Genomic DNA, 11,782 nt, shown 5'->3' with positions numbered 1-11,782 from the left:
AATTTTAAAAAATAACTATGATTGTAGATTAAAACTAGAAGTACAAGGGTACAAGATTGTTTAATTGAAAAAAATTAACTTAATTTTTTTTATTAGTTAATTAATTAATATTTTTTAAAGATTAATTAATAATTTTAGTAAAGGAATTTAAGCAATTATGATTATGCATATTCATATTTTAAAAAAAGATTATGATTTTTCATATTAATTCATAATAATAGAATAAATTATTATATTTATATTATTATTAATAAAATTAATTATATATGTCAATTATAAATTTAAATATGTTTATAAAAATTAAATAAATCAACTAATATCAACCAAGAAGAAAAACAAATAAAATAAAAAGATAAAAAGTAAGAGAGAAGATGGAAATATGAAATTTCTTGGAATAAGATATTCTCTTTTCCAAAGTCAAAAATTTGTAACAAACATGTGATAGAATATCATTTCTCATTCCCACCTCTTATTTCTATGAACCAAATCGACCACAAAGAGAACTTTCAAAACTCCATTCGAGATTTTACCTTGAAAACAAAGCTTCTTTAGAAATATGGTTTACCTAGGAAATTCTAACATATTACATCTTTCTAATAATGGAATGAGAAACTTCAAAAGTTTGTTTTGAGTAAATTAATGATCTTCTATAGTAATCTACAAACTGCAGAATTTGTTCACTACAACAATTTCACAACAAAAGCCGCAAAATCAATCAGATTGATCAACCAACTTAAGTCCCCAGGCCATGTCCTCGCAATGCCTCACCTGAGGAACAAGTTTACTGGTGTCCACTCCTTTCTTAGCCTTGCAGTCATAGAAAGAAGGTGCATGGAAACAGGGCTCCATTGACATGGCTCGACGGCAAGGTGGATTCGGTGCCGTACGATTTTCGGGTTTGTATAATATCCATGGTTTAAGACCCCTAAGACCTTGAGCCACGTATCCGAAGGTCGACCATGAACTGGTGACCAATACATCAGTTGTACTTAACAAATACATCTCTGCCAATGCCTTCTGCTTCTCAGTTTGCTGGTGTTTCTCATGACTTGGTTGGTAGAAACTAATTCTCTCTCTCTTGACCGTTGGATTCTCCCAGTAAATATCTCTTAACTTCTCAAAGTAACTAGTGCTCAAGGAAGTTATCAGCATGACCTTTGACTTTTGATTACTGGCTGGAGCAACGACATTCGTTCGCCTTTCAGTTTGTGGCAACAGATTCTCCTTCAGGATATAGTCCAGAACCTGATCCAGGATGTGTTGAAAAGGTACAGTCCCTGTATCAAACACTCTAATCTGAATGCCTATTCTTTCACTAGCTCTAGCCAAGTAAGCCTGATAATATCTCGTAATCAGTCCCCAAATCGAATTCACGGGGTGAAACAGATATCGACCCAAGAAGTGAAAGACTGTATCTTTATTTGGGAAAAGATCATTAAGTTCTTTCTCAAATGATGGGATCAAAAAGAGAGATGGGACAAAATAGTTGTCGATTTTCATAACAAGCCAAGGAGATTACTGCAGAAGAGCTTGGTCTTGATCACAGAAGAAAAGCTTATCATCATCATTATAATCATGCACCAAATGAAGATAAACAACAACTGGCAAGGTTATTCCACTTGAATCTGGGGTCATGCTATTCTTTATTATTTTCCCATAGCAATTAGGAGAGTTTTGGTTGAATTTACCGAACTCATCTTTTAATGGGAAATCTTAGGGAAGAAACCAGGAAACCTCAAGAAATGGTTCATAGAAGAGATCAGCTATGTTAGTTCCAGGGTCAACAAGAAGAACACGATTTGTAAGTAGAGCATAAGAAAACTGGAAAGAACTCTGGTGAACAGAACCTTGAGTGGAAGCGGATCGACCAAATTTCATAAATTATTGAATACAAAGTTTACAGTAAACATACAACTAGATATGCATTTACAATTAAATTACAGCATGCTATTAAACAAAAAAGGGTTTCAAGAAACCTCACATTTCAAGAACCTTTCTTCGCATTTCTCTCTCGAACAACTTTAAGATCTTCTTCAAGATAATCTCGAACCAAAAACTCATACACTACCACAGTGTTACCTTGTTATTCTCAAGATGAGAACCTAGGAGTGGTGGGCTCTGATTATTTTGATTTAGAGAGAAAGTTTAGATGAAGGAAGATGATTGAGAAGTATCACATAAGAACTCAAAAGTCACAAAAGGTTTTTAACAATTCTCAATCTTTCAATAACAATTACGTTCGTAAAGAAGAAGAAGAAAAAAAAATTCTTTTATTCTCCTTTTGCCAAATAGAATAACCACCTCACTAAAGTGGGTAGAGAGAAAAGATGGGGAAGGGAGTTGTAACTCCATTCCATATTATTCAAATTCAAATAATAATAATATAATATAAATAAGTATGATAATTAACTTATTATATTATATTTATATTATGTTATATCAAATATAACATATAATCTATAGTTTAATATTGCATCACGCGTGATACAATATTAAACTATAGTTTCTTTTCTCTATTATATGACATTTAATATAAATCATATTTATATTAAATTTAACAATTACGAATCACATTCATAGAAAATATATTTGAATCTCATTCAAATATTTATGTTCTCCCACTAAACTATAATGTATCAATTACATTATGACAATTATATCATATATAATTGAAATAATTTAATTATATCATATAATTAAATCCCTCTATTAATTTAAAAAATTCAAATTAATCCAAAAACTGATTCTCAACTAAATCTTTTGAGCTACCAAGGGGACCTCACGGACCTGTAGTTTGAAGCTCCAATGGTTAGTGAATACTTAATTAAACTCTTTAATTACATTATTCACCGAACGTTAACTGTCGGGCAATCCACTAAAGATCGACAGCTGCACTCTTCGCACTACAGATATATTTCTGTGTCCATTGGATATAACCAATCAACAGTACGATGACACTTCACAAATTGCTCGTAAGTACAACTAGGACAAATTACCGTTTTGCCCCTGTAGTTACATCTAGCTCCTTAAGTATCACTAATCCCTCTAATGAACAACATATCATAGTTCCACTATGACTAAACCCCTCTCGGGCTAGGAGAGGGTGTGGCACCATATTGTTCAAGACCCGGAATCAGCCCTTAAGGGAGAAATTTATCTACTTACCCTACTTTGGGGAATGAGTGAATTCCATCTTGTGTAGCTGAGTTCCCAGTTCCCCAATCAGACGAATCCCCAAAATGGTAGGTTTGTTGAGTCGGCAATCTGGCCACTCTCACCCATACAAATTAAAGGACTGCCCTCATATGCAGGAGTTCACAACTCAGTCAAGATTTAGGTCATGTTACCTATGATCATCCTGGTGAAATGTAAGTCTCTATAATGAATGATGTTATATATAATGAGACTAAACATTTCGTGGTCCGATCTTATACAAACTTCTTTGTATAGAATATTCTTGCTCGCATGGCTAATACATGAATGATCAGAACCAGATCATTTGTAGCACTTTAGAACAATAGTAACACCTACAAAGCGGATCATACTTGTAGTGTCACCAAGATAAAGTACCCAGTCTTATCCATCTACTACAGACTATTTAGGTTATCATTTAAACATGATCCACCCGTATGTCTCCACATACATGTTTAAGTTACAAAGATAACCTTGGATGTTAGTTTATTGGTTTGTGGTTAATGCAACTAAAATATCATATATTTTATAGACAATTAATAAAAATATCACATATTTTATTAATTACATAATGAGTTTGTTCATACAATGTTTACAAACTATAGAACCTTACGAGATTTAGGACATCAACCCCAACAATCTCCCACTTGACCTAAAGCTAGTGGGTTGTATAATACAAACAAAATACAAAGTACACAAATAATATACTAGGGCATAACACGCTCAGTACAATATCTCCCACTTGCCCTAATCCAGATGTTGTCTGTCCTATAGGCTCTATACTCTATTGATTGGTTGATATGGACACAGAAATATATCTATAGTGAGAAAAGTGCAGCCGTCGGCCTTTAATGGAATGTCCGACAGTTAACGGATGGTGGATCTCGTGACTAAAGAGTTTAGTTAGTTATTCATGTACCATTGAAGCTTCAAGTTATAGGTCCATAAGGTTCCTTTGGTAGCTCAATGGATTCAAGTTGAGAATCAGTTCTTGGGGTTGATTTGAAGTGTTCAAATTAACATGAGAAAATTCAATTATATATGATATAATTGGTGTGATGTATGAGATACATCGAGTGGAGGTTTAATGTAAATATGATTTACATTAAGTACCATAAAATAGAAAAAAAATTATGGTTTGTGTGTTTTATGAGATGAAGTATTAAAACTATAGGTTATAAATATAATATGGTAAGTTGGTTATCATATTTATTTATAATAAATTAATTATGTGATAATTAATTCTTTTTCTCTAATAACCAATTGAGTGAGAGGTTATTGGTAGTTTTATGGTAACTGTGAGATAAAAGAAAAAATATTTTCCTAAATTTTAGAGAGTTTCTACTTTCAGAAAGAAATCACGGAGAAGCTATCAAATGAAAGTTTTTCACTAAGCGATAACCATATAGAGACTAAATGATCGTGAAGCATTGACTATACGATAGTTCATTAGCTGTTCGTAGCTAAACGATCGTGTGACTTTGTCTATGCGATAGACTGCCATTTACTAAATGATCGAGCACATTGTCTATACGATAGACAGCTTCCTATCTCCCACTTGCTCGATCGTCTGCACGATCGTTGTCCTCTAGTCTCTTTCTCAAGCCAAGATCATATAGAGCCCACAACTTTTGGATTCTCACATCGAGAATACCAAGGTAATCATTGTGGTGGTGTCCTCACTCACTTTGTGAATCGAGTGTGATTCGCTTGGTTCGTGGAGGTCGTTTGTCGGGTTTGTGATCGTTGTGTTCGTACTGTGCATCGGTCGTTGCGTTCGAGGGCTGTATTGCTGTGTTGGATGCATAGGAGATTGATCGAGGGAGTTTGAAGAATGGTTCTTCAAAGGTATGCATACTCTATCCCTTGATTCTTTCGTTTAGCATGCTGTAATTTTGTTTTGTGCATGACCTCTTAGTTTCCGTTCTTAGACTGTAATTGATTGTGTTCACTCGAATGGAATATGGAACGATCCTTCCGCTGCTCATGGAAATCCTCATGCTTGATTTCCTTCATCGTGGTCCGGTCTTATACAAACTCCTTTGTATAGAATATCTTTGCTCACATTTCTAATACATGAATGATCAGGAACAAATCATTTGTAGCACTTTACAGCAATGGTAACACCTACAAAGCGGGTCATACTCATAATATCACCAAGATAAGGTACCCAGCCTTATCCATCTACTACAGACCATTTAGGTTATCACTTAACCATGATCCACTCGTATGTCTCCACATATATGTTTAAGTTATAAAGATAACCTTGGATGTTAGTTTATTGGTTTGTGGTCAATGTAACTAAAATATCATATTTTCATAGACAATGAATAAAATATCACATATTTTATTAAATACATAATGAGTCTGTTCATACAATGTTTACAAACTATAGAATCCTACGAGATTTTGGGCATCAACCCTAATAGAAACATTGAAGCAAGAGTTAGTATTCTATTCCCTAATCCACTGAAGGAAATCCACAGAAGATATTTACAATCTGAGGAGCTGCTACTACCATTAGACCTTAGCTGCTCCAAAGTTTTGTTGTAAGATGCAGTATAAACTCCACAACGCTTATGAAGATCTTCATAACTCCGCAATTTGGAGATTAAGTATGAAGAGGGTTCATACGTGATCTTGTGCTGATAAGCAACTGAATTGTACCTACTGAGACAATAATTAACCCCATGTTGGGCAGAAAGAAGGCCACTAAACTGTTTATCAACTGGCTGTATAATCGCATGAAGTTCTCCAACCTTAGAATCTACTGAAAGAAAATAATAAGAGGAAGATAAGAAAGGCAACAGATTAACTTGGAATGAGGTGCATATTTCATAATGGTATAGATTAGACCATTTTTTATTGGAATTCAGCAAAAACAATATGCAATATAGGTAAAGAGAAATTACAATTAACAAAGAAGGAAGTTAACCTATGCAAAAAGAAAAACAGAATCTCAATCGCACTAAAACATATATGATGAAACTGAAGGTTCCCATTGAAGGGAAACCTTAAGTGGAAGTGGGATCGTCCGAAGTCCCATTTTTACACAGAACTAAATTTTTACATAAAAGAAAAAAAATTATGCGTTTACAAAATTATAGCATGCTCATATGTATAAAAAAATAGGGTTTCAGAATACTTTTACCTTTGAAGACTGATCTTCAATTGAAAAACCCCTTGAACTGAAGTTGGCCACTACCACGAAAGAGACCTTGGTAATCTCAGTCTGAGAACCCAGGAGGTGTGGGCTCTAGTGATTTTAGTGAGGGAATGAAAATGATTAAGAGGAAGGAAGGAATGATAGCAAAATGAGATTTTCTTTCTTTGAGAAGTCACAGAACTATTATGTTCTTTCTCAGAAGATAAGGAAGAAGAAGAATACGAATTGCCAATTACCCACATTATATGTGGGTGGAGAGAAAAGTGGGGAGAGAAGTTAATTCCCTCCCATTAATTCAAATTAATAAATAAAAAATTAATTTAAATTAATATAATATAATTAATTTATTATATATATAATTATATGTTATATCATATATAACATATAATCTATAGTTTCAATATTGTATTATATACAATATAAGCTATAGTTTTTTTTCTCTCACAAATAGTATTTAATATAAATCACATGTACATTAAAGTCAATTATATGAATCCAATTAACATAATTAATATTTAAATCATATTCAAATATTTATTTCCTCTAAAAAATGATGTTTATTATAAATCACATTTACATTAAATTCAATTATATGAATCCAATTCACATAATTTATATTTTAATCTTATTCAAATATTTATTTTCTCTCATAAATAATACAATGTATCAAATACGTTATCACAATTATATCATATATAATTAATTTCCTCAATTAATTTGAACAGTTCAAACTAATCCAAAAACTAATTCTCATTTAGTTCTATTAGCTACCAATGGGATCTCATGGACCTGTAGTACGTGAATAATTAACCAAACTTTTTAATTAAATTATTCACCATCCGTTAACTATCGGGCACTCCACTAAAGACCGAAAATCGGACTCTTCGCACTTCAGATAATCTTTTCGTGTCCATTGGATATAACCAATCAATAGTACGATGACCCTTCACAAATTGCTCATAAGTACAGTTGGCCAAAATTACCGTTTTGCTCTTGTAGTTACATCTAACTCCTTAAGTACCACTGATTCCTCTAATGAACAATAGATCATAGTTCAACTATGACTAAACCCCTCTTAGGCCAGGAGAGGGTGTGGCACCACATTGTTCAAGCCCCGGAATCAGCCCTTAAGGGGGAAATTTATCTACTTACCTCGAGCTCGGGGAAGGAGTGAATTTCTTCTTGTGTAGTTGCGTTCCCAACTCCCTAATTAGACGAATTCCCAAAATGGTAAGCTTATTGAGTTGGAGATCTGGCCACTCTCACTCATACAAATCACAAGATTACCCTCATAGGCAGAAGTTCATAACTCACTCAGGATTCAGGTCATGTTACCTATGGTCATCCTGGTGAAATGTAAATCTCTATTATGAACGACGTTAAATAATCAAACTAGACATTTCGTGGTTCGGTCTTATACAAACTCCTTTGTATAGAATATCTCCGCTCCCATGTCTATACATGAATGATCAGGATCAGATCATTTGTAGCACTTTACAACAATTGTAACAACTACAAAGTAGGCTATACTCGTAGTGTCACCAGGATAAGGTACCAAACTTTATCCTTCTGCTATAGATGATTTAGGTTATCGCTTAAACATGATCCACCCATACATGTTTAAGCTACAAAATAATCTTGAATGTTAGTTTATTGGTTTGTGGTTAATGCAACTGAAAATGTAATAAAATATCATATATTTTATTAAATAAATAATGAGTTTGTACAAAAAATTTACAAATCATAGAATCCTATAAGATTTAGGGCATCAACTGCAACATAAACATCCTTAGATAAAGAAGCAAAGGAAAACTAAAATAACTTGTGAATAAGTGAAAGTATTCTTTCTGTATTCTGATTTGCAAAATGGTTACAGGGAAGACAATTTATAAAGCCCACTTACAGCTTTAACTAATTTTCTAAATATCAACATATCAAATCATTATATTACATATATAGCAGCACATCATAACATATTATCTCAAACAGTCTCGAAGATACTTTTTATCTCTTCTTCCTTTCTATTGGTTCAGTTCATCGTGAAGAAATAATAGGAAAAGTAAATAAAGTATGAATGAGCCAGAACTCAGACACAATTGAAAATATAGTATGCAAATAAGATAAGAGCAAGGGCAAGTGAAAGTGCTGCATTTGTAATAAACTTAGTGCAGTGCAATCCAGCTGTTGTCAGAATGTTTTTGGAATGCCATATCTAAGTCGATTACCACAAAATTCCAAATCATTTTGAGTGCTTAAACACTCGGTACTAATTCAAGTAATTACACAAACAAATTGAATACAAGGTGACTCTCCTTGATCGAATGTAGAAACACGCAACGGAAGTAATTAGAATTAATAAGCACTCTAATTACATTTAATTTGAATTTTAAAATGCATGTAAAACATTATTTTATAGAAAAGGATTTCAAGAATATGTACATTTAAAGAATCTCCCAAAATCTAGCTGCTCTCTTTGAATTTTCAGCTTCAAATCCTTAGCGAATCACTAAGAGATCTTTTCTATTATTTTTAGTCTTGAATTTGAGCGGTGGAACTCAAAATCAAAATTAAAGTGAATTGTGAAGGAATCAAGAGGGTTTCAGTAGAAAACCTTTTCCTGCATTAGTTTGTGGAGAATTCAGCTTCCTTCTCTCCTTCAATTCGAAATTGAAGTGATTCTATATAAATCATGCATGCAGCCATTATGTTTGAAGCTGAATGCTACATCAATGTGGACTTGGAAGTGGGTTAGGTGTAGGAAATGTATATAAACACATCAATTTTTCAAAAAATGGAAAAGTCCACTACCAAATCACATTTTCAATTTCTAATTTTAATTAATTCAAAATTAAATAAAAAAAACTGAATTTTTATTTAATTAATTCAAAATTAATTAAATTCAAAATTTCAAAATCCAATTTCTCAAATGGAATTAAAATTAAAAAATAATTTGATTTTAGTTAACTAAACAAACTTAATTAATTAAATAATAATTTAATATCAAATATTAAATCAATCAAACACCTATTTGATATATAAATCCTATTCATGTAATTAATATTTAAATCAATATATAAATATTATAAAATCTCTAATTTTGTTTAATTTCGATAAATTAAACGTTTAATTATATCAAAATATAATTATTCAAACCCTAATTACAGTTTGAATGCTTCAAATTGAAAACCCTAAATTCAATTTGAACACTTCAAATTAAAATCATTTTAAATTCACTCAATTTAATAATTCAAGGTGTTCATGTTTTACAAGCTAGTAGAGGGACCTTATGGACCTACATATCATGAGTTTCAACGATTTGAGATTAATTGGCTAAAACTCTTTAAATCGAATTAATCATTATTCGTTAACTATCGAGTCACACCACTATAGCTCGATAGTTGTCGATAGTTGCACTCTCCTCACTGTAGATATATTTGTGTCAACTTGATTTAACCATAATTAGTAAGACGACCATTCACGGGTTATTTGTAATAACGGCTGGGTTAAATGTTGTTTTACCCTCGAAATTACATCTTATTCCTTAAATTCCACTGATCATCTAATGAACAATTGGTTTGTGATCCAACAAATAAACCAGATACCTCTCGACTAATGAGAGGGGAAGCCCTTTTTCAAGACCTGGATTCAGCACTTAAGAGAACAACCTTCCTCCTATCCCTAATTCGGGTAGGCATGAATTCCATCTTGCACTCTATGTCCCCAGCTATATACCCGGTCTTATCTCTAAAATTGGAAGTTTATTGAGCCGGCGCTATTGAGCCAATCCCTCAACTATGTAAATCTAAGGATAATCCCGAATAAACAGAAGTCCATAGTTAGCTCAGAATTAAGATCGAGTTACCTAGGTCATCTAAGTGAAATAGTCAGTCTTAAACAGTAAACAACATTATAAAGTAAGAGTGACTTATTTCTTGATCCGGTCTTATGCAAATTCATTGCAGAGGACGCCCCCAGTCCTCATGTCAATACATGAATGAATCAGGATCACTTCGTTTGTAGCACCTTACAACAAATTGTAACAACTACAGAGTGGGTCACATCCGATAGTGTTACCAGAATAAGACACCCAACCTTATTCGTATACTATAGACCGTTTTGGCGATTTACTCGAACTTGATCCATCTTCATGTCTCTACATAAAGTTCAAGTATTCATATAATAGCCATGGATCTTAGTTTATTAGATTTTGTTTTTACAAGTGTAATTTACAAAATTCAATAACCAACTTTATTGAATAAATGTTGAATAATATCTTTATTGATAATAAAAAATGTTTAACTTTACAAACTGTGAGTTTTATGACATACAACTCAACACTCATAACACTTGACACACAATGCATTGAAGGCAATCCAAACTGAAACTCACAACGCAATGTCCCATACACAGAGCCTGAAGATAGTGGCAAAAAGCATATACTAATTTCCGAGAAGTTCAAAAATCAAATACCTGGGTCAGAGTTCCACTGAGAAATCCACACATCTGAACCTTCAATTACAACATCTAATGGTGGGTCTCTAAGAATGACAAAGACCGAAAAGATAACAGAAATGAACATCATCAAAACCACAAAAATACCCATTACTCGAATCGAATTGAACCCACATTTCAATTCGTGGTTGCTCTTCAAATCACAGTGTGAATCCTTGTCCAATAGGCTCTTGTGATAATTATCCTCAATCTGCCTCATCAATCTCCTAACATTTGCATAATTTTCATCTGGGGTGAAATGAATGTATGGTTCATGGATTTAAACTTCGTTTGGAGCAAAAGGGTAGTGAAAAACATATGCTTTTCAAGAGGACTTGTGTTAGTCCATAGAGATTGTCGAATCAGCACTACTACAAAATCTACATTACTTGACACTTGTAGTTTTTAATTACTTGACGTTTCTGTGGAAAAAATGTCAAGTAATATGATTTTGGACAAAAAAATGTCAAGTAAAAGGGTTAAAAAGCGGAGATTGACGGAATATTTCAGATATTTTCACTCGAACTTTTACTTGACACGATTTTCGTGTCAAGTAATATAAGGTCTTACTTGACACATTTCACGTGTCAAGTATAAGATGCTCTTACTTGACATTTTTTCGTGTCAAGTAAAAGGGTTAAAAAAAAGCAGAGATTGACGGAATATTTCGGATATTTGATAGGCCTCAAATTATCTAGCAATATCAAGAAAGAAAGAATAAAGGAAAGGCAGTTGAATCGGTTAAAGAGGACATCCAATTCCGTTGAGAGAAGTGGAGGTTTAAAATAAGAAGGAAACGGAAAGAGAGGGCAATGAAATCTGAATATCAAGAGTGAGGAAGGGGAGCTCTTGAGAGTGAGAGTTCAGAAGACTCTGTTGTGGAGAAGTCATCGCAGTGTGCCGCTCATCGTCTACTTTTACTAAGCGATCGTG

The 11,782-nt window shown here is 33.0% G+C and overlaps 1 pseudogene; it reads right to left on the bottom strand.

Moving 5' to 3' along the window:
- Positions 1–467: 467 nt before the first annotated feature.
- Positions 468–11,125, bottom strand: LOC120083629 (annotated as a pseudogene).
- Positions 11,126–11,782: the final 657 nt, after the last annotated feature.

This window comes from Benincasa hispida, chromosome 8 (assembly GCF_009727055.1).
Source record: "Benincasa hispida cultivar B227 chromosome 8, ASM972705v1, whole genome shotgun sequence".
Classification (NCBI taxonomy): domain Eukaryota; kingdom Viridiplantae; phylum Streptophyta; class Magnoliopsida; order Cucurbitales; family Cucurbitaceae; genus Benincasa; species Benincasa hispida.
Note: the sequence above shows the minus strand (reverse complement) of the source record. Positions and strands in the feature narration are given on the sequence as shown.